Raw genomic sequence first — 23,611 nt, forward strand, 5'->3', positions numbered from 1 at the left:
AAAGTTCAGTAGGGCCTTAAATAGGGCGAAGGGCCTTATAAAATACATTTTATTTAAATTCAGTAATAACTTTAATTATGCTCCAGCTTTCCACCTGTGTTTATATCCACCTTCATTTTGTTTTTTTAGCACCACAGCCCACAGTCAGACAGTAAAGGGTGAAGTTTATGGCTGTTACTCATTTACCTACTGGTACTAGAAGATCTGGAATTTCACTTCAATGGTAATTATGATGATTGCAGTTCCCAACCCAACATGAAGTCTAACAAGTAAAGTCAAATCTAAAAACAATTCCCCCAGCCTGTCAAAATGCCATGCTAATTTGCTTATGAAAGGAACTTCTAATCCAAAAGAGTAATTAAAATATTAAATGCTAGAAATGGTTTGGAAGCACTTGAATCATTATAACATTGGGCTTTATTTAACTTCGCTGAACAAGGCACACAGCATAATGCAATCTGTCTGAGAATGGCTTGTATAAAAAAATTCTAACCAAGGAAAGCGAACAAATTACTCCTAACTACTAGCACAGAAATTACAACAAAAAATCAAACTCAAAGGTGTCCAAAGGTTTTGTCATTGAAGTCTTGGTTCTTTGATAGCAATTCTCAATACCTGTATAATAATAATGATGATAATAATCATTTACTTGTATTTACCACCTTTCATCTCAAAGGGTCCTTAGCTGTTTTCTAAACCATATATGTAAAGAAGTTATTGCACACACCTCTGAAATGTAGCTATCTCTGGAGCAGAGGGTATCAGACATATTGACCTTCAACACAGCACAGACATCTACTGCCTAAGGAGCATGTTCCATGGGATTTTTAATCTCCCTACAGAAGAGAGAGCAACATGCTTTTATATGCGTGGTATAAGAGATTCTACAAATGTTGATGCTGAATTTAGAGCCAGATTTCCAGCACCTGTGAAATGATTGCTTCATTCAATTGATATGAATGGCGGTAATAATGTTTTATGCCAGCTGAGAATCTGTGTTTCCAAGTATATTTCATGCTAGGTGACTAGCTCAGCAAGTCAGTCCTCTTTGTTATCTGTTTCAGTGGGTATACATGGACATTCTTGATCCCCATAGCAAAAAAAAAAAAAAGTTTGGAATCTTGAGTCTCCATTCAGCAAAGTACTTAAAACACATACTTAACTTTAAGCCTGGGAACATTCAATTAGGACTGCTTACAATTACTCTTAAGCACATTGTTAAGTGGTATGCTGAATCAGGACTCCTTTCAGCACATTGGTTCTTTCTCTTTGAAGTGCAAACACTTTCAAAGGGTTAATTTACAATAAAGGAAATAGACTGGCAATGTGACCTGGATTGTGTTCCTGGTTACGTGGGATGAACATTTATACATACGCACATGCCTACACTTTCCAAGACTTTGCCCAGATTCAAGTGAATTTGGCTGTTCTCATATTCCTATCATTTTTGCTTCTCAGAAATCAAGTTTTGCCATACCAGTCACTCTTGACTATTTGCACAAGAAGCTGAATAGTTTGTTTAATGAGTCAAGGAGCTGCAGGAAGAGAATGGAAGGTCTCATTATTAAATGCTCTTGAGGACTTGCATTGGATGCTGTGTGGTTTACAGAGGGGACAGAGCTTGATGTATCAGCAAAGGCTTCCCTAAACCACTTTTGTAAACTCTGGCACAAAGGCAATTAGATGAGTCACATGAGGATCTCACCACACCCTTCTTCACCAGGACCTCACACACATGCACACACACACAATTAATTTGCGTAAATGCAATGAAAGAAGATTAAATTTTAATTCTACACCCAGTTTATAAATCATCCTGCAAACTCATTCTTCTAGGAATGATGGCTCAGGCAAAGGCATGTATGACTTAAATTGGAACTTGTTAAACACTGTCTTAAAGTTCATAAGCCTGGGTGTCTTTTAATGTTTGCTCATACTCAGAGGTGCAACAAACAGGGTTTGTACTCTGGGTAAACCTTGCAGGAGAATGGGGGTGGGGAGAAGGTTCTGAGAGAGGGTGGGAGTTTTGTCTATATTGAGTACTAAAAAATGGTTCCTGCCTGCTGCTACTGTAGCTGCAAGCACAGTATGGGAGTGTGGATGCAATTCTGGCACCCCTACTAAGTTGGCATGTGGGGCTGCTGCCCCACTTGCCCATTCCAACTTACACTATTGCTTATACTTCTTGCTTTTCCTTGAGAAATTCAAAGCCATAGTATTTTTTCAAGATTTCCTTATTATGGGCCTCATACAGTAAACAGCTGAAGTCAATAGGGGTACACCAGTTAACCTCATTGGACAGTGATGCTCTTGTTTGTGTCCAGTCAGGGACCAGAAATAATACCATATGGTTTACTTGACCAATAAAAAATGATCAGTGCATCTTCAAGTTTGAATAGCTGTTATCTAACTTCCATTGAATAGTGTATAGTCCACTTGTAAAGGCAAATGAAAGACACAAATAAAAACCAATTTAACCAAAAAAATTCTTAAAATTTAGAAAAACTCAACTTTGACGTCAAAATGGCTGCTATCTCAGGAGACAGTGAAAAGTACAGTCTCCTAAAAACAAAGGCATCACCATTTTACATTGTATACTCACCTTGCGTGTACTTCTTTGTTTTATAACGAGTTTGACTGTCTCCTTCCCCCTTCCACATACTTTGTTTGCATACAATCTAAAGAGAAAGACATATGGAACCAAGAACTTGACCCCATGCTAAGAAAGAATGAGCTGGAGTGCACTAGATTAGTTTATCATATCAGACAAATAAAATCAAATTTAACCTTTGTACTATGACTTACAGCAGGCTGAAGGCAAGCATCTATCTCAGTAGGATATTTACTGTTCCTTGCATAGCTTTACAAGATAAATTTGCCAACAGCCAATCTCTGTCATGCTTAGGCGCAGTCCTATTAGGACTATTCACTTCTTTTTCTTCTTCTTTTTCTTGTAGTGCCTAAGACCTACAATTTCTCAAGTACAAAATGTGGTTTCCTTTAAATTAACAGGAGTTTTTCCATTTATTTTTTAGGACAAAATTGGGCTGTGTATTTGTTCAGTCCATTGTAAGACAATTGTATTGACTTCTGCCTTTTGCACTTGAGTGGAATTAATGTTGATGAGTATAAGATCAGCAGATTGGCTTAGAGCCTTTTTTCATGCATTTTATTTAAAATATTTCTCCCTCTTTATTTCTCTGACAAGTTAATTAATTGGAGCAAGGCACAGTAAATCATTTAATTTTATAAACAAGTAATAACCATGAATATAACAAATAATGGGAGTTATTGGTACAAATGTGTAAACTAATTCAAACACAGTAATAACCACACAGAGAAGCTAGATCTCATCAAGTAGTTAGTTTTAGAACTGCTCAGAATGTTCACCTGGGAAAAAAAAAATCCAAATAATGTATTTTCACCTAACTCGAAAGTGCCTGTGGCAAAAATGCCAAATTTGAAAACTATTTTAAAATTTCCAGTCAGGTAAATCAAGTGCACACATTTCTTTTGAATCAATATTGTTAAAAGAAAAAAGTTCTTTTGGACTGACAGTTCAAAATGAATATTTTTTGAATGGGGCGTTTTGCTTTTCTATTTTATTTTGGGTGTCTTAGCTGGATTTTCCCATGTTTTCTCGCATTCTATCATTAATATTCCAGTATATTTGGCTCAACTGGAAGAAGTGAAGAGAGGAGCAATTAAATACTGAGCAAAAATTGATAAAGCCTTGCAATCACTTCTCCCGTTTATTCAACTTCTTCCACTTGGAAAATCAAAATATTTAAAAAGCAAGAAATGAGGAGGAAAATGCCAATTAATTTGAAGCTGGTATTTCAAACTAAAATACTGTTTTCATTTTTTTAATATGTTGCAAAACATGGCTAGCACCTCTGCTCAGCCATGTTTCTGCAAAAGGTGAACATGGCTTTAAGACCCTTTTCTAGGCAATAGGGAGAGTCTCTCTATTGCCTGAGACTCTCCCTATTGCCTAAAGAAGGTGTTTGCACCTGAAAGCTTGCAAAGAAAAAAAATTCTAACTATTTAGTTGGCCTAATAAAAGATACCACGTCTACCCAAAGAACCTTGTCTGCCTATGTCCTTAGATCAACAGGGCTATAACCAACAACTCTACAACACAGCTTTAACAAACTCAGGGAACTGGTGGGCAGGAGCCCCTGGAAGGCAAATGTGAGAGGAAAAGGAGTCCAAAAGAGCTGGCTTCATTAAGGAGGCCTTCCTAAAGGCACAAGAGCTAGCTTGGGCTGTACAACAGGCTAGACAGCAATCTGTGCCTGGCTAGACAGCAATCACTTCAAAGAGTTAAAATTAAAAAAGGAATCCTATAGAAAAGTGGAAACTTTCATAGTACTATGGAAGAGTATAAGAGTATTGTACTAGCATGCAGGATGAAAATTAGGAAGTAAAAAGCATAATTTGAGATGCATCTGGCAAGGACCATAAAAAAACAATAAAAGGGATTCTACCAGTATGTCAAAAGTAAGAGGAAAACCGGAGAAAACATAGGCACATAACTGAATGCAGAAGCCAATCTAGTTACGGATGATTTAGAGAAGACTGAAGTATTTGATGCCTTTTTTCATTTTGGTTTACACGAATAGGAACAGCTACTGGATAACAAGTATAGCTGGAAGCAAAGATAGGGAAGGAGCCAAACAGCCTACAGCAATACCAGAGCAAATACTTTCAAGTCAGCAGGGCTGGATGGGATGCACTCTAGGGTACTGAAAGAATTGACTGAAGTAATTTTTGAGCCATTAGCTATCCCCTTTGAGAATGTGTGGAGGTTGGATGAGTTACCAGGTGACTGGGAAAGAGCAAACATAATGCCTATCTTTAAGAAAGGGAAGAAAGAAGATCTGGGGAACTACAGACCAGTCAGCCTTATTTCGATACCTGGCAAGATCATGGAGCAAGTTTCCAAGGACTTCATTGTGAAGTACCTAGAGGATAACAATGCAATCGGGAACAGTCAGCATGGATTCACAAAGAGGAAGTCATGCCTGACCAACCTGATTTCTTTCTCTGGTGACATAGGCTGTGGATGTGATATACGTTGTCTTTAGCAGTGGGGGAAGAGAAGGACACGCGTTGTGGGTAGAGGGTTATGCGGACCTGGCCACAGTGACGGCCCCCTCCTCCCCCCTGAGCCCGCCAGAGCTGTGGTGAGTGGCCAACAGGTTAGAGGAGCACTCACAGCCCTAGGACTCAAGCCAGGACTTTGGAGAGAGTGGGCTAATCCCCTCAGGCACCTGCCTGAGGAGCACTTGAGGGGAAGCAAGCCTCCCAGTTAGCATGTGTGTGTAATTCAAGTGAGGGGTGCAAGGCTGTGGAAGCCCTGCCCAGCATGTCCCAGTGCTCAGACAAGGGGAGGTGAGACTCAGGGAACTATCCCCAGTTCATTGGTGTGTAAGACTTAAAGGGAGGGCCATGGGCTGTGGGAGCCAAACCCAGTGCACCCATGTGTTCACCTGTGGGAGAAGTGTGTCTGCTTTAGCCAGAAGCCCAAGCTGCATGGCCCACTGTGCAGGGGCCATGGGCCAGGTCGGTGTACATTGTGCATTGCAGGGACCCAGACGTGGGAGCAGCTGCCAGCAGTGCAGTGACACCTGGGCCAATGTGGGAGTGGGAGGACCCCAGCCAGGAAGGACCTGCCATGGTGCAGAGGGAAGAAGCTGGAGATTGTTTTTTAATTTTTTTTTATTTTTCCCCCATCCAATCCTTGACTCAGCATACAAGTGTATGTGTGTAAATTCATTGTGTATAAAGGCCATTAGTAGTGTTTGTAAATAAATATCCAGTAGCTCATGTTGTAAATATTAGCCAACTTATTTATTAGTGCTTTAATGTCTAATTATTGTTTACCCTTCTCCTTTGACCGATATCACACCTGAGAGGTTATCAGTTTGTGAACCTCATAGATACCCAAGTGACCATCCTCATACCACCAGTGCTCCTTTTGTGTACTGTATATAGAGTTATTTTGGTAGCAAATTTGAAATTTATATTCACTTTAGTTATATCTTATTCTGTATACCCTTTGGTGTTTTTGTCAATTTGGGAGCTCTCAGCCATCAGAAATGCTACCAGGGATCACTATGTGGAAGTGGCTCTTGTCGATCCCCATTCTGTATATAATTAGATTGTATATAATTAAATATTTATAAATAATTATATTGGTGGTTGCAAAGGGTCTGTAAGTGTAGAAGGGGCTCTTCCTGCTGGAAAGCCCTGTTTTAGTTCCTAAGAGACCTAAGTGAGGCTTATGCTACTGGGCACCCCAGGATTCCAAAACTCGGATGTGGCATGTGGGTAGCACCATGTGCCAGAGTTACATAAGGATATATAGATGAGATGAAAATATATAAAGTGGATACATAAGTGGTTACCTAGAGAAGTTGTAGAATCTTCATCCTTGGAAATTTTCAAGAGCAGGTTAGGCAGAATAGCTGGGATGGTTTAGTTAGGAGAGATCCTGTCTTGGGCAGGGGGCTGGAGTAGATGACCTCATGAGGTGCCTTGAGACCCTACTTTTATATGGTCCTATGATCAAATAATAATTACTCTGAATAATTATTTGGTCAAGCATTCAAAAATGTAGATATTCATTTTAGGATTCGTCCCCTATTGCCATACTTTGGGCGTGTCTACACGAGACACTTTACTGCACAGTAGACTTATTTACTACGCAGTAAAGCATCAATGTCTACACGTGCAGGCATTTAATGTGCACTAAATTAGTCTACTGCACAGTTAGTTTACTACTTGTAAGTACACTTAGTAAACTAACTACACAGTGGCTGCATCTACATGAGCTGCATCACACAGGACAAAGTGTAACACAACACTACTATGCAATAGTAATGAGTAGGGCTGTGCAAAATTTCGGCAGCCATTACATTTCAGAGGTGTTTCAGGCCAATTCAGCACCCAAAACACTGAATCCAAAGCCAAATGGTAAGCTCTGAAACATCTCTGAAATGGAACAAGACATCTGAAATGGTTCAGAAATGTTTTGGAAAATTTAGGAGTTTCAGAGCCAGACTTGCAGGGAAACAGGTGTATGCTGCTGCCCTGTCACATAACTCGGCTCCGCAGGGAGCAGAGATCTGCACTGGGGGTCCCCTCACCACCACTGCCTGTCTCTTGCTGCCCCGGTGACGCAGGGCTGCACGGGGCAGGCAGTGGTGGTGAGAAGACCCCGGCACAGATCTCTGCTCCCTGTGGAGTCAGGTCGCATGGGAAGGCAGTGCTGGTCACTGCCACGTGACCTAGCACTGCAGGGAGCAGAGATCCAGGGCAGTGCCAGGTGGGCAGCGGTGGTGAGGAGACCCCCAGCACAGATCTCTGCTCCCTGAGGAGCCAAGTCGCACGGCAGAGATGAGCAGGCTTGCTTGCCACTCTGCACTGCTTCCCTGCCCCATGACCCGGCATGACAGGGATCAAAGATCTGTGTGGGGTCACCTCACCTGCACAGAGGGCAGCGGCCTTTCCCCCTCCCCCAGACGAGCCACCCACGGCCCTGTCCTGGTCCCCACTGGGACCCCAAGCTCTGCCCAGCTGAGCAGTAGGGCTGTGTGAAGCTTGCAGCCCATTTGAAATAGATTCAGAGAAGATTTGGCTGAAACGAAACAGGACAGTGATCTGAAACACCGAAATGAATCACTGTCCTCTGAAATGGACGAATCCAAACTGAATTGAAACAGCCATTTTGCAGAGCTCTAGTAACAAGCTACTGAGTGGTCTTCATCACCTAAAAGCTGTTTGGCAATGCTATGGCACAGTAACTCTAGTTACAAGTGCTAAATGACTGCAGTAACAACTGCGCAGTCGGTGTCTCATGTAGACGTGGTCAGTAAGTACTGCACAGTAGTGCATAGGTAGATGCTGACTGGGAGAAAATTTGCTCCTGATCAGCCACACAACCAGGAGGCCAGCCTCCAGCTTGGGCCAGAGCCACAGGGCTGGGAGTTTCTCCAGTCCCAGGGCAGTGGAGGCTACAGAGGAGGACTGCCAGGTGATGGACACCATCCTGGTCAGCTGCCCAGGGTCCAGCACCAAGCCCCATAGTGGACTTGGGCTGAGGTGCATCACTAGTTGCCGTAGCCAGGGCCCCCAGTGGCTGGGCTCCCTACCTGGGCTGGCCCCTGGTGCTCACCCAGGCACCAGGTAGCCCCTGAGTGGGAGCTGCCCACAGTGGGTTCAGCACCACATGTGGGCCCTGCTGGCCTTGGCCCTGTGATGGAGGAGCAGGAGGAGTCAGCATAGCCAGAACAGTGGCCGCCCTTGCCACCAGGTGAGATCCAAGCCTACTGGCATCACTGCAATGTCTGCACCTACAGTAGTGTGGTCAGAGGCTGGGGTGCTGGGCGCTTGTCCCCAGGATCCACCTTGTAGGTATTTCCACCCCACTGCCCCATCCTCCCCTCAAACAACACACAGCATAATGTACATAGTTTGCATGGGGAAGAGGGTGCTTTATTGGTGATGGGTGGTGGGGTTGGTGGTGTGGTCTGTTGTTGGGGAGGGAGTCTGTTTCTGGGGAGGGAGGGTGGAAGGGAGTCTTTGGTTGGGGAAGAAAATAAAAACTGTTGTTGGAAACTGTCCACAGTGAAAGTGGTGTTGGGGGTACGCTTTGGGCCAGGGGTCTATGGTCAGCTGCCCTACAGTGGGGGTTGCAGGAGGAGGTTGATTCACCAGTGCCTCCCCCACACACTGTCGTGGCCCCTGCCACTGGGTGTGCAGTTTGCTCAGGGCCTTGCGGGGTGTGGGGTGTGGATTGCTGTCACAGCTACCATAGCTGGCGCTCCCACCACACCTCCTCCATCCATGCCTCATGGAAGAGCTCCCACTAGGCTTTGCAGATGTTATGCAGCACACAGGCTGTGGTGATGACCCAGGGAATGTTGGCTTCGGTGACCTTCATGCAGACAGTGAGGGTACACCAGCATCCCTTCAGGGAGCCAAAGGTGTACTCCACCAGTGTGCAGCTCCAGCCCACCTGTTGAAATGTGCTTGGTGTGGGTTGAGCTGGGGGGTGTAGAGCCACATGAGCCATGGCAGCAGTGGGTAGGCCGGGTCCCTGATGAGGAGGGGTGGGACAGTTCCATTGCCCAGCTGCAGGTCCGGAACACCTGGCACAAAGCTCCTGCTCTCCACCAGGCCTGGCAAGAATAAGTTCTAGAAGACCCAGGCACTGTGGGTGCTGTCAGCCCAGCCATGGCTGGTGTTTGTAAAGATGCCCTGGTGGTCCACCATAGCCTGAAGAACAACTGAGTGGAAGTCCCATTGGCTGTAGTATGGGCAATCCCCCAGGGGTGGGCAAGTGATGGGGAAGTGTGTCTTGTCCAGGCCCCTGATGCACTGCAAAATGCCTGGGACTCAGAATCCTGCTACCACCTCCAGGGGGTTGTTGACTCAGAGCACGGTGTGGCCCAGCATGTCCAGTAGGGTACCACAGACCTCCAGAACAGCATCCCCAGTGTTCACCTTGACCATCCTGAAGAGGTGGCCAATGTACCACAGGCTAGTAGATGTGGTGATCTTGAGGGTGATGGCCACCTGGGTCTCCATGGAGAGGGGAAGCCACATGGTGGTAGGCTGCTGCTTCAGGTGTGGGCTGAGCTGGTTGAATAGCTCCTGGAATATGGCCCAGGTTATCCAGAAAGAGTTCACCCACTGCTCATCATCCCAAATGCACTGGACAACATGGAGCCAACAGTCTTGCCTGGCAGGGCATGTCCACAAGCAGTGGGACTGGAGCCCCGGAGCTCATGGATGGCACCCATGGGGTGAATATAGCCCACTTCACACACCCCTAGTGCTTAATACACAATAGCTTATTCTACTGCACATTATCATATTAGTATGGTTTTTTCACGCTGCTTTCACATGCAGTAGAATAGGCTACTGTGCATGAAAACACACATGCAGATGCACCCAGTAAGCCTAAAGTGCATTAATAGCACATGTAGATGCACCCTTTAAGAAGAATCTCATAAGGCTTTTTTCAAAGACCACTGTAATCAGTGGAAAGACTTCCCTTAATTTCAAAGGGTTTTAGATTATGTTCCGAGAGGAGAGTGAGTCATATAGTTAAACACAATACAGGTAGCTCATTATGCTGCTGGAGTTTTCTAGATGTTTGTTGAGTTTTTGTCTTCTGATCTGTCAAGTTTTACTGATTTCATACACTGTCCCTTCATCTCATTATAATGGGACTTTGGTAGGGATGTGGCTTGACTAAGAAGTGAAGAATTTACTCTATGGTGGGTTTTTTTTTTAAGTTTATCCATGTCCCACAGATATTCCACACTTGCAGAAATCAGTAAGAAGACAGTGAGACAAACTTACTGAGTTTAACTGGTAAAATTCCATTGATTTTAATGACTTTCATCAATAGTAAATTTGGCCCAGATTTCAAAAGTGATGCGATGACAGTGAACCACAACAAATCACTTGGTGTGGTCCTCAGCTGGTATAAATCAACGTAGCTTCACTGATTCCAGTGACACTAGTTTGGCCTGTATGGCCTGAGGGTCTGGCCATTTAGACTGAGCTTGAGAGCAATGCGGTCTTTCACCGCCAGTGTTCTGAAAAGCACGTGTTTCTGCATTTCATTCTGTGATGAGTCCTTCCTGACTAGCTTGCTGAATGATTCAGCTTATGATCTGTGTTTCTATCTATTCTACTAGCTTATTTATTATTATTTTGCAATAAGGCAAGGGCTTTGGCTATTTCTAGAAGGTAAAGAAATCTTTTTCCAGCTAGGTGAACCAAATGTGTAAGTGCAGTCCCTAACTTATTTCATCAGTCATGTCATCGCCCAGAAGTTTGTATAATTTTTTTTCCAGAAACCAGGACATCTCTCTTCTCATTTGCTTTGTACCTACCAAGCAGTCTGCAATGCTAGTCTGCTTGCAGGTCTTCTAAAGGGCTGAAAACATTGCAGAGTTAATAAACTTGGAGCTTGGGAAATAGTTAATGCATTTTCTGCTTCTCTCTTGTGAAAGGGCTATCTGCTGAATTTAATGGTTTCTTCTGGGTTTTGTCTGATACGTAAGTTTCCTTTTTTATAATGTTTATATTGGGAAGATTATCATAATTATAATATTGTTCAAGAAGGTAAAGTCCTGCATACCTGACAAGGATAAGGAGGAAACAAACAGTGGTCTCAGTTCAGATCTAGGCGGTGCTGGCATGAGATGCATTGTAATCTTGAGCTGTTGTAAAACTGGGCAGTATTGCTCAGTAAACCGATGGAACCAGAACAGTTGGCCGCATGTTGAGTTGGTCAGTTACTTTTTTACTGACGTGAACAGAGGCGAGCAGCTGCTGCTGCGTGAGGATGGAAGAGCTTTCTCTAAGAGGGAAGGGATACTTCAGATGAGGAATATTAATCCTTAATTTCCTTTCTTTGATACTTTTATACTGAGATCTTTTTCCTGCTTTAATTCCTGACTCTGCCAACCTCTCAGAAGCACACAGTTGACATAGCTAGCAAAATGTAAAACAAAAATAAAATCACATTTTTATTTTTACTCTTTCCTGAATTGTTGTTTTTCCATAATATATTAAACATCTTTATAGGAGATTAGAAAAAAAAATACCATGTAAAATGCCATTTAAAAATGGTAGGGTTTTTCCATGTTAAAATTTGATTTTTCAAAGATAAATCAGAATTCAAAGAAGTTCAATCAGTGGCAGTTATTCTTTAAAACACATGGATTTCTCATTGAATCAATAGGACTTGAGTAGATGTGTAAGGATCAGCATGTGCTTTGCTGAATCAGGACTTCAGAGCTAATCAGTTAGACCTGAAATTACTATACATTGTGGGTACATCTACATGAGATGCTACATTGCCTTAGCAACAAGTCATGGTGACAGCTCATTGCTAGAGACAGTGTCGGCGGGCACAAACTGTGATAATGACGCTACTGCGCAGTAGGGTTGGAAATGACCTGTGCGCCACTGGGACTGTGAAGTAATGGCGGTTACTGCACAGCCATTTAGTACCTGCAAGTACTAAGCATTTAGTGCTAAGCTAGTACTAATGACTGTGCAGTAACAACTGCACAGTTGGGGGCAGAGTTTATTCTACTGTGGCTGAATAAACTCCTGTTTATACTATTGTAATACCTAGGAGCCTCAGGCATGGACTAAGTCCCCATTGTGCCAGGTGCTGTAGAAATATAGAGTAAGAAAGATCTTGTAATAAGATCTTACAATCTAAATGCTGGACAAATGACATCCGAGGTAACAGAAAAGAAAGACTCATTAAGTGGTTGTTTAATTCAGTGCGCTACTCTGCACTGCATGCATTTAGGCCATCATTCCACCAAAGCTGGTCTTGTATTTAACCTGCTCCTGCACTGTGGGTTATGCTTTGAGCCAGCTTATATATACATACCACAGCATGAAGGCTCCCCTGTGCACTGCTGTTATATGCCTGATTGGAACAAGCTGCTGTCCCTTCAGTAATCTTTGGGCTGCTGCCCAATGCTCTGAGTGATGTCAATACATTTTTTAATGTGTGTCTATTAGCACTCTTTCCAAGCAGGTTTTAAAACATCTTTATGCTCTGTTATGATTTGTTTGGTGAATATTTTTTTCTCCTTATTATTGGATGAAGGGACTGAATTCTTTTGTTATTTAAACAAGCAAGCTTTGTAAATTATTGCTAGCTGTCCTTACTTTGTGACCCCAACTAAAGCTTGCAGCTGCTGAGATGACCAAATGGAGCAAAAAGCATCAATATCAAGAAATGTATTAGGTTTCACATGAGAATCTCACTTCGTGGTCTCAAACTTGGTGTAGGTCTGAAACTGGTGGAAGCTGCTATAGAGGTGAGGGGTGGGATTCTGTACTTGCTTGCACCAGTGTAAATCCCAGATCATTCTTTACTGAAGTCTGTAGGGTCAAATTTGATTTTCAACGAAGTGTAAATGAGATCAGAACTAGTTCTTAGTACTGAGATGCCTGTAGAGAGCCTTATCACTTAAAAGTATCTGAGAGCAGAGAAACTGAGTGCTGTCTGCTCTGTAGGGAGATTTAGAAAGGCAGGAGACTAGATTTTCATTTACAATTGGCCCTTTTGTGTCACTCATATAGTGCCCCTGACTGCTGGCAGCCTGAAGAGAATTCTGTTGAAAGAAGGCAGCTCTTCCTGATGTAAACCCATCAGAAGCTGCTCCTGTGCTAGCCATTTCCTCTGCTCCAAAATGAAGTGAGGAGTCCAAAACTGGGGCAGAGATCTCCTGTAACAATCCTCTGCTAGCAAGATAATCCTCTCTGGGTGCGTCTACATGTGCAATTACTGTGGCTGAATAAACTCCAGCACAGTTCAAGCTGGAGTTTATTGCTCCTAGGCACCATATTTGCATGAGCACCTGGGACTTCAGCATGTTGAGCTGGGGTAGGGCAGCCCCAGGAGGCAGGGAGCCCCTGAGGTCAGCCAGCAAGCCCAGGGCTGCTTTGACTCAGCTCAAAATACTGCACAGGGTCTGGCTGGGGCACGAGGGTGCTTCAGTGCAGGGCTAGCTCGCAGGCAGCCTCTGCACTGAAGCACCCTTGTGCCCCAACTAGCCCCATCAGCATCTACATGGGCATTGCAGCAGAGTAAATAACTCCACCATAAGATATTACTTGTGTCTGGCAGTACTATTGTACAGTGGAGTTAATTAGTTTACTCCATCCTAATAGCACTGCATGTGTAGACAGTGATGTTTTACTGTGGAGCTAATTAGTCAGCTCTACATTAAATGCACATGTAGATGTGCCTTCTTGGGATTAATCTGCTGCCATAAGGTACATATCTCTAGGTTGTTCCAACTGATGTCAGGCCACTTCACAGGATTAGGGGCCTGTAGCCAGTTCCTTCATGGCCTCCCTGCCTCTCTGCTGAGTTTAACTCAGCTGCTGGTGAGAGTTCAGTCAAGTATACGTACCTACAGGGTGAAGGTACATGGTCAAAATTTCTCCCATTTAGAGAGGAGCCTTTTTTCTGTGGTGCTCATGCAATTAAAAGCATTAACCATGTTTGAAATGAAAGTGACGCTTACATATAAAATTAATTCTCATGTTGTTTGTTATATTAAACTCTCATGTGCATATCAAACAGCAGAAGAATACATCTCCAGTTTGTAATGTATCTAAAATACATAATGGTGGCTCCCATGGTGACAGACAGTGGCCACATCTACATGTGTGCTTTACTGCACAGTAGACTAATTTACTGTACAGTGAAGTGTCACAATCTACATGTGCAGGCTGGTATAGAATAATTTACAGTGCTGTCTGATAATCCTGTCAGACATAGGTACTATCTGACAGCAGAGTAAATTACTATGCTTAAATGCATGTGCCGACAGTGATGCCGGGGCTAGTTTACACTGGGCGTGTCTACACGAGACACTATGTCACCACAGTGACAAGCTATGGTGATGTAGTGCTGGCAGGCACTAACCATGATGCCACTGCTACTACAGAGTAGCAAATTGCTACTGTGCAATAGGGTTGTAAATGACCTGTGCGCTGTCAGGACTTCGCAGTACTGGTGGGTACTGCACAGTCATTTAGTACTTGCTTGCTTTAGTGCTTGATTTAGCAAGTACTAAATGACTGTGCAGTACCAAATGCGCAGTGGGGTGTACATATAGATGCATCCATCGGCTCATATTGCACTGAAGTTTATTCAGTCACATTAATTGCACATGTAGACGTGCCAGTTTAGACCAGATCCTGCTTGTACGTCCCTAATTTTTTTCCATCTCCAGATACCATATGTGAGAAATTTAGAGCAAACTCCAAGCTTATATATAGTAGTGGATCCAGGAACAAGGAAAGGGGGCTCTCCATTTTGGCTGTACTGAACATGCTCAGTGAGCTCTGAGATCACTGCCTGGTCATTGTGGGCTCTTGCCAGAGCTCCATGTGAGAAGTGAGCTCTGAGCTCACTAGCTGATTGTGGCAGAGTCTGGCTGGAGCCCTTGCTTTTGCATGGCTCTGGGCCCCAAGCGGGTGAATGCTGCTGCTATTCACCCTTCCCCTCATTCCTCCTCTCTGCTGCATTCAGCAGCGGGGAAAGGAGGGGATGAGTGGTGTGGCAGCATTCACCCCCATGTTCTGGAGCTGTCTAAAAGCAGAAGCCCTGGCCATTCTCTGTGCTCAGAGTTTAGGTCCAGAACCATCATGGAATCTTTCAAAAGATGCAAATAATAATGCCTAGCTTTTGGTGGGCCAGGTTTTTGAAAACATTCAGCTGCCACTAGGCACCTTTCAACAGGAATGTTAAACACCTTTGCAAATCTGACCCTGTTTGGTCAAAGCACTATACAGACATTAACTAAGACAGGCAGCAAGGGTTTTGAACTGGGGTGTGCAAGCCTGCTTCAGAGACCCTAGCTGTTTCCTTCGGGGGCTGGAAAGTTCCAGGGTTTCCATGGCCTGGCAGCTCTGGGTACCTGAGTTTTCTAGCTGGGGTGTATTTACATGTACTTCAGTCACACCTCCCATTTACAGCATAAGCAAAACCTCAGTGTTATTACTTTCAATTTGGAGATAAAGAAAAATGAGACAGAAAGCAATGTGACTTGCTCCAGGCTGCACAGCTGATCAGGATCAGAGGTCTGGTTTATTTACGTTCTTGTTCGTTCTACCAGGCCATGCTGCAAATCTCTGTCTCAGTAACAGCTTGTGTGCCATGACAAACTTCCCATGGGGCATTTGTACTATGTGGCTGTATGGAGGCAAGACAAATGGGCATTTTCTGCAACCCTGCCCCTCCCCCTCCAAAAAAAAAAACCCAAAGAAAACAAACAAGACCTATGGATTAGGCATATACTGCCATTTGAAACAGTCAGACAGTTTAGCAGTCATAAATTAAAAACGATTCTGGACAGATTCGTTTATGCACTTAGGCTTTCTCAGATGTGTAACCAACAGGGAGCAGCTGTCTAACTTTTACACAGCTTTTAGGTAAATCTAGCATTTAGGCCTCATCTACCAACAAAAGTTGTACTGCTTTAAATATACCAGTAGGGTTAAAAGAGCCTAGTCCTCTTGGATATATCTACACAACAAAATGAAAGTGTGATTATAGCCCTAGTTAGTCCTACTCATGCTATCTTAATCTAGCTAACTTGGGCAAGAGCACCAATAAAGACTTGGGCTACAACCAGATGTTGCTTTTGTCCTGGGATAAATCATTTTATCCTGGTGTAATCATTCAACTGGCCATGTTTGAAGTCCTGTGATAAATCTTAAAAGGGTCACAGGATAAGAAGTACTAACAGTTAATTCCAGGACATTACAAAGTGCATCCAAATGGTTGTCTCAGGATTGCATCATTAAATCAATGGCAGAAAAGCAGCAGTTTTTTTCATCCCTGATTAGATGTGTGTGGACATCAGTCCCAGGCTAATTCTTTTCTGGGGCAAACACAGGTAAAATAATCTGGGGAAAAATACAACTTCTGTTCCTAGCCTTGGTGGCTTAGACTTCAGCAATCATAGTACATGCCCCTGGGGACTGTGACAGAGCACCATTGGGATGCTTAGCACTTAGAGGACTGGTGCAGGCTACAGAGCCTGCATGGGGAGTGGCAGAGAGACACCCCTCATTTTAAGGGGGGAGGTATGTGGCAGTGTACCTTTGGTGCCCGCTACTTTAAGGGCTTGAGCAGGCAGCAGGGCATCTTGCAGGTCACCACAGTGCCAAACAGGAGGGTCACATGGCTATCAGGAGACCGCCTGATTGGAGCAGGGCTACACAACTGTAGAATAAGAGCAGTAGGGCTGGCAGTTGCTGTTGGGATGCTGCTGGAGTAACATCACCAGCTTGACATCTGGTGCTCCCAGGAACATCTGGAGGTTCAAGGTAGGAACTATGGGGATGGAGGAAATTCCTAGGGACTCAGTGGGGTCCCAAACCCTGTGGAGAAGGGTTTGGGCCTAGGGAAGAGTGAGGCCAGCCTTGTAAAAGGGGCTTGGAGTTGTGGGCCTACACAGGGCTTAGGCAAGCCCCTGATTAGAACTGGCAGGGGCAAGGCCAGGGGCTCAGGTGAGCCCAATTCAGTGAAGGGATGCCTTATGTAAGATCTCTGGGGCTCTAGGCAAGTCCAGTAAGAGATGGCTGTATATAGTGGGGCTCACTGGGAACCCTTGCTGAGTAAGGAGGTCAGCTGCTGCTGTGCTGATGCCAGGGAGCCCCTTCTGGTCAGAGCAAGGGGGCCAGGGCCAAAAGGCCAAAGGGCAAGTAAGCCCACTGTGAGGGGCAGGCCAGGGCTGCAGAGAGCCATCTGGCATTCCTACTGGCCTAGAGGCAGGGCCAGAACTGTAAACAGGCTAAAGGTCACTTTGATGGGGATGACTTTACTGCCAAAGGGAGGATAGGCTCGGCTGATCAGCACACTGAGATGATGGAAGCTGAAACCCAGCCTCCTGATGGGAGGAATCCGATAAAGCGGTTGGAGAGAGAGAGGCCCAGTAAGAGGAAGTAATGAGGTGGAGGCTGCAACAGAGGCCCCAGGGGAGAGAGCAGTCCAGGTACAACAACCAGGAGACCAGTGAGGGAATAAGACCAGGGTAGGTAGGTCTGCATTGGTCCTGGGGAATGACCTAAAACTACACCCTGATGGGGAGGATGATGTGGTGGTGCTGCCAGTGGCGGGGCAGTGCCTCCCTAGTGAATGGTGAGTATGGGGCGCTGGAAAGCCTCGGCCCCCATTGCCTTGTGGGTGACCCTGTAGAAGGGAAAGTCTAGGGTGTACACCCTGAGAGAAAAGCAACAGGCTTGGGCAATAGCACAGGGGCCAGGAGGGGCCAGCCCAATGCCTGAACAAGTGCAGCCTAGTGAGAGGCCTGAAGGAGAGTGAGGTCCAGGTATGTCTGAAGATGCTTGAGTGGACTATACGCCAAGGTTCAGGCATGCTGACAGACACCTGAGGCCTAAGGGGCATAAGGCCCTAGTGCTAGGGCAGAGTGGTAACTGCAGTGAGGGGTAGAGTTTGAAGGGCTAGGAGCCTAATGAGTCAGGGAGCCTTGAGTGCATGCATGAGTAATGGCCCCAGTAAGGGGGCATGAGGCCAAGATAAGTCTTCAGATCTCCTAGGCTGAGTGTAGACCAGCAATGGGGCCCGGGGACTAATAGTGATAGTGATTTTTGGATGCCATCTGCAAGGCATGGGACATGGTAAAGGGAAGGTCAGAGCCATGTGTAATGCCCTAGGCATTGGGGCATTACATGGGAAGCCTCCCATATTTTTACATCTGATATTAATACTTCAAAGTGTGGCGGGCGAATCAGGGTGGACTGCCCTAGAGTGGTGGGCGGGTTGGTACTATGATTGGCTCTGTGATGGCCCCTTGTCACAAGGACATTTTACTTAGGTTGTTTACCTGCTCTGAGATGTGAGCTACTACATCTTCACTGCTCTTCCTGTCAATGCTATCTAGATTAAAGCTAGCATGGGTATTACCTTCCCGTTCAACTTCCATCCTGCTAGGATAGATCTAGACTGTTCTCAGTGGTGGCAGATAACAATGGTCTCAAGCTGCAGAAAGGGACGTTTAAGTTAGATATTGGGGAAAAAATTCTCATGAGGAGGAACAGGCTACCTGGAGAGGTTGTGGTATCACCGTCCTTGGAGTTTTTAAAGATTTGGGTGGACAAAACTTTGGCTTGGATGATATAGGTGGAGATGGTCCTACTTTGAGCAGGGGGTTGGACTAGATGACCTCCTGAGGTCTCTTCCAACTCTTCCCGCCCCCTCCTAGATCAGTGGCATGCCGTACGCACAGGCTGCCTGTGTCGCATGTAGGATTCATGTTGTAGGATGACCTGTATAACCCCTGGTGCATTGTCTAATCCACTCCTGGATTAGACCAATCTGTAAATGCAATTGGAAAAGGTAATACTGGGCAAATAATATTCCTTGTTTTACTAAAGGCAGACAAGTTTCTTTGGGTAAAACCAATATCTTTTATTTGACCAACTCAAATAGTTGGAAAAATTCTTTTTTGCAAGCTTTCGGGTACAGATACCCTTTGTTAGGCTGAGGAGGTGTCTCCGGTTGATCTATGCTCTTCCTGATTGGAATAGTAAAGAAACCAGAGGCTAGTATGCATGCAAGAAAGCCAGTCAGTGAACATGTAAATTGAGGAAGTGAATGGGTGAAAGACAGGTTAAGTGGGGGAAGGGTATGAACGTAGCTGTTAAATAGTAGAGAGGTTACCTGGGGAGTTGGATGTTAGGCAGGCTATAATGTGCCATAAATTCAGTGTCTATATTTAGTCCATGATTTTTTGTATCCAGTAGGTCGATGAAATGAAGTTTGTAGGCTCATCTGTGAAAGATGTTTTATAAATTCCCTTTTGAGGATTAGAACTGAGAGATTGGAGAGAGAATGGTTTTCTTGTGAGAAGTGTGCCCCCACAGGTTAACTGGGTATTCTTTTCTTTGATAGATTTTTGGTGTGCGTTAATTCTGGTGTGCGGTTGTTTGGTTTCTTCTACATATTTTTCATTAGGGCATTTAGTGCACTGGGTGAGAGAGACTATATTTCTGGTCTGGAGGTGCAGGTGTAAGATGCAGGAATAGTGATGGTTCTGTTGTAGGGTGTAGTTATTGTCGGGGTGGTGCAGATGTTGGCATTGTTTTATTAAAATCACTCGAGAGTTCGTGTGTAAGAAAAGAGGAGATGAACACTGCATACACTAAATTGAGAAGAAGGGCAGAGTAGCATAATTTCACAGGATGAGGTGCACTATTAATAAATGTCAGGAGAGAAAAAACTTCCCATGGGCCTGGGGGTATGTCAGCTCTAGGATAAAGTAAGTACAGCCACTGCAGTGCTGGTTAGCAGGCTGTTGCCTCCTGATCTGGAATCTGGGGCAGGTCATCCTTGTCTCCCTGAAGAAGTATCATGATGGGGCAGAGTTTAACAGGTAGCTGGAACTGAGGAGGAAATGGGAAAGGAGGCTTGCTTGCCATAAGCAGGGAAACTTTGGTAAGTGCTATAACAAATAGGGATCAGTAACAGGAGGTCAGAACAAACTTCAGCTGTTCCAAACCAGCAAGCATTTTTGCACAATGCAGTTTACTTTTGTATTTAGAGCTCAAGCTTTTGAGTCTTTTTCCATGAAAAAATTCAGGCATGTTTTCAAACCATGATACCTGATTCTGATAGTCAGTTTTTAGAACATTTTAGATCATTAAAAAATAACATTAGACAGTTAAAACAATATTCATACAGCTTTGACTAAAATCCCTTCGCCTCCCCTCCCTGGAACATGGGTTATTTATTTTCATTTGCTTTTTATGTTTTTGTCAGATAGGACCCAATCAATTTGAGTTTAACCAATTGTTATAATACCATTCTCCACCTGGACTCCAGTTTTTAATTTTTTTTTAACATCCTGTGATTTAAACCCATGTTTGTTTAGGTTAGAAAACGGTTTGGGGTGTTTTTTTTGCAGAAATAAGCTCTCTGTCATATACTGGAGCTAGAAAGAATATCTTTCATGTGATCAAAAATCAAAGATCTCATCTGAAAGCAAGTGTGTTGTATGCAGCATGTGTGATCTATGCAGATGACCCCCAATTTTCTAAGACCAATGAACCAAGCTGTGGGTGACCTGAAATCAATGCATACTCCCCTCCAACCCCTCTCTTCAAAATCAATACAAGAAATCCCTTTTTGATTTATGTAGATATTTTGAAACATTTGTAAATGAAGTTTTATGATCATAATCCAGGCGAGCACTTAATTATGAGCACATGAGACATCCCATTGACTCGAGATGGATTGTCCTGTATGATTAAAGTTAGGCATATGTTTAAGTGCTCTGCTGAATTGAGGCTTATCTGTGTAACTGCTAGGGCTGTACAAAGCTTCGGTCCCTGATTTGATTTGGCCTGATTTGGTGTAAATTGAATCGAAGGACCCTTTAATCTCCCTGAATCAAATTGGAACCCTCTGAATCGATTTGGAGATTCAGACATAGACACAACTTTAAATGTTTTTTCTGCATACCTCTAGGTAGCAGGCAGCTTATGAATGCTGTGATACTGGGGCACATGGCGTATCCCACAGAAGCATGGTGGGGGCTCCCCAGTGTGCTCAGCAGCAGACTGGAAGTGGACCAGAAACACTTCCAGTCCACTTCTGGTACACCGGGGAGCATGCTGGGTCTCCCCTCCCTTCCCCCACTCCCCTGGCTCAGCAACTGATGCCTTCTGGGTCTGGGGGGTGCCCAGGGTCCCCCTATGGCCAATCACTGAGCCAGGGGAGCACAGGGGGTGGCCCCTGGCACGCTCCCCAGCACACCCAGAAGTGGAACGGAAGTACTTCTGGTCTACTTCTGGGTTCACCACCGAGCTTGTGGAGGGCGCCCCCCGCACTCCAGTGGGATTCTTCATGTGCCCCAGCATTGCAGTGTTCACAAGCCGCACTGGTGCCTTGAGGTGTATAGAAAAATATTTAAAGCTGTGCCTCTGTCTGAATCACTGATACTCTGAATCTGCATTGAATCAAATCAGGGGCAGTGATCTAAATCAACAAATCGAATCACAGTCCGTGATTTGGGCCGAATCCAAATCGAATAGGTCCCGCTTCGCACATCCCTAGTAACTCCCTGTCTAATTATCTATCTTTTCTTTTTAATGTTTATCTTCCCCGTCTCATCTTTTTAAATGGAGCTGATACCTAGTAATGCTGCATCTTATTGAAAGCTTTTGAAGCCAAGATGTTCTGACTCTTTTCATATCCATTAGACTAAGTTCTCGTGAGGCAGTCATGTCTCTACCAGAGGGTGAGAGGTTTTGCTCAATCTTTGAACAGAGTGGGGGTGTTTGACTTGCTAGATTGATTAGGGAAACAGTGCTCACCATGGGCTATCACTTCATTTGGCTATGTTACCTCTTTAGTTGAAACTGGAAACCATGTGGTATTTTAGGGATAAAAGATTTCAACTATTTTGTGGCATCACCCTTTGAACAGAAGCTCTAGTAAAAGCTAATTGACAAAATAATGCATGGCAGCACTGATTTGTAAATAAAATTATTCGTAACACTTATTGGCTGAGAATTATATATTTAAATGGCAGTTTCTACTGAATTGTGCTGTCTACAGTGGGAACAATAGCTGCTGAAGATTAGCTTGCATTTAACTTGAGATACATGCTTGTGTGAGTGCCACCAGCGCTGCTGCATATTAACAACTGATGCAAACACTCTGGTGAAAACTTAAGCCCATACTTAACTTTTTCCATTATAAGTAGTCCTGGGAATTACTTACAGTGCATAAAATATTCATGCATATGAATCTGTGCAGAATCAGGGTCAGTGTTCTTAATGGAATTGGGCCAGGCCTTACCTTGATCAGAAAGGAAAAGTGGCCCTTAATTATATGGATAATCAGTAACATGTCTACCAATTGCTGCTACTTATCCATATAAGCCACAATTGGTAGACATATTGCTGATGCATGTCATGCAGGATTCATGGAGATCTGCACATCAGTGAGTATGTGTCTGAGCCAGGGATCCTGGCTTTCTCTGATAAAAACCCCACAAATTATCCGATTTTAAAAACCCCAAAATTTTTCATTAAAATGAAAGGCTGCTAGTGTATGAGTATATCAGTTGAACACAATGTTTTCTTGATATATTTACAATTTTAAAGCAATTTGGAAGCCTACCAGTGCCTCAATCACTGTAATAAAATTAATTCTACATGCCTATACATTTTGGTATTTGATTTTGGGTTTTTATCATGGAAAATCGGAGTGTTCCCTGCCCCTGAATTCACAAAATGCAGGTCCAGGCCCCTCACTTCCAAGCCACAGCCCCCAAGCTCCTGGCCCTCCTGGTGCCCCTCACCCCACACCCACACCCCCCTTCCCCCTTAGCCCTGCCAGAAGGGGGCCCCCAGCTTCTAGGGCTATGGGCCAGGGACCTCAGTCTGCCCCCCTATATCAGCACCCAAGCCCTGGCTGTTGCCCACAGGAGGCAGCAGCTGCTGCAGCATAGCAGAGTGTAGAGCCCAGCTTCCCCTCCCTGCTGCCTGCCTGCCGCGGGCTTGGCTGTGGGGTGGATTGGCTCCTTGACATTGTGTGCACTCACAGGGGGGCAGGGAGGACCTATGCCCCCCATGTCTGTACGCAGGGCAGTGGTAGGGGTGGATGCGGGCTGGCCACTGCGGGCTCAGGATCCCCTGCACTGCTCCTGGGGCCTCTGCAGCCCAGTGGGTGCAACCTGGTTCTTCAGGGCACAGTGGAGCTGCATGGGGAAGCTGCTTGCTGCTGTGAGCTCTATGCTGGCAAGATACCCCCTGTGTGCCCTGCAGCAGCAACGGGGACAACCTAGTCATAGTCATAGCCATAGTCGGTAGGGTTGGAAGGGACCTGAGTAGATCATCAAGCCCGACCCCCTGCCATGGCAGGAAAGAGTACTGGGGTCAAACGACCCCAGCAAGGTGTTCATCTAGTCTCCCCTTAAAGACCCCCAGGGTAGGAGCCAGCACCACTTCTCTTGGAAGTTGGTTCCAGATCCTAGCCGCCCTGACAGTGAAGTAGCACCTCCTGATA

At 44.7% G+C, this 23,611-nt stretch overlaps 1 long non-coding RNA gene across 1 annotated transcript in view; it reads left to right on the forward strand.

Moving 5' to 3' along the window:
- LOC102385808 overlaps nucleotides 1-23,611 on the forward strand; it is a 69,987-nt gene that overhangs the window by 3,625 nt on the left and 42,751 nt on the right. The window contains exon 2 of the long non-coding RNA XR_322856.1: nucleotides 130-223. This is a non-coding gene — a long non-coding RNA (uncharacterized LOC102385808). The remainder of the gene's footprint in view (nucleotides 1-129; nucleotides 224-23,611) is intronic.

Source organism: Alligator sinensis, unplaced genomic scaffold, assembly GCF_000455745.1.
Source record: "Alligator sinensis unplaced genomic scaffold, ASM45574v1 scaffold560_1, whole genome shotgun sequence".
NCBI classification, from domain to species: Eukaryota; Metazoa; Chordata; order Crocodylia; family Alligatoridae; genus Alligator; species Alligator sinensis.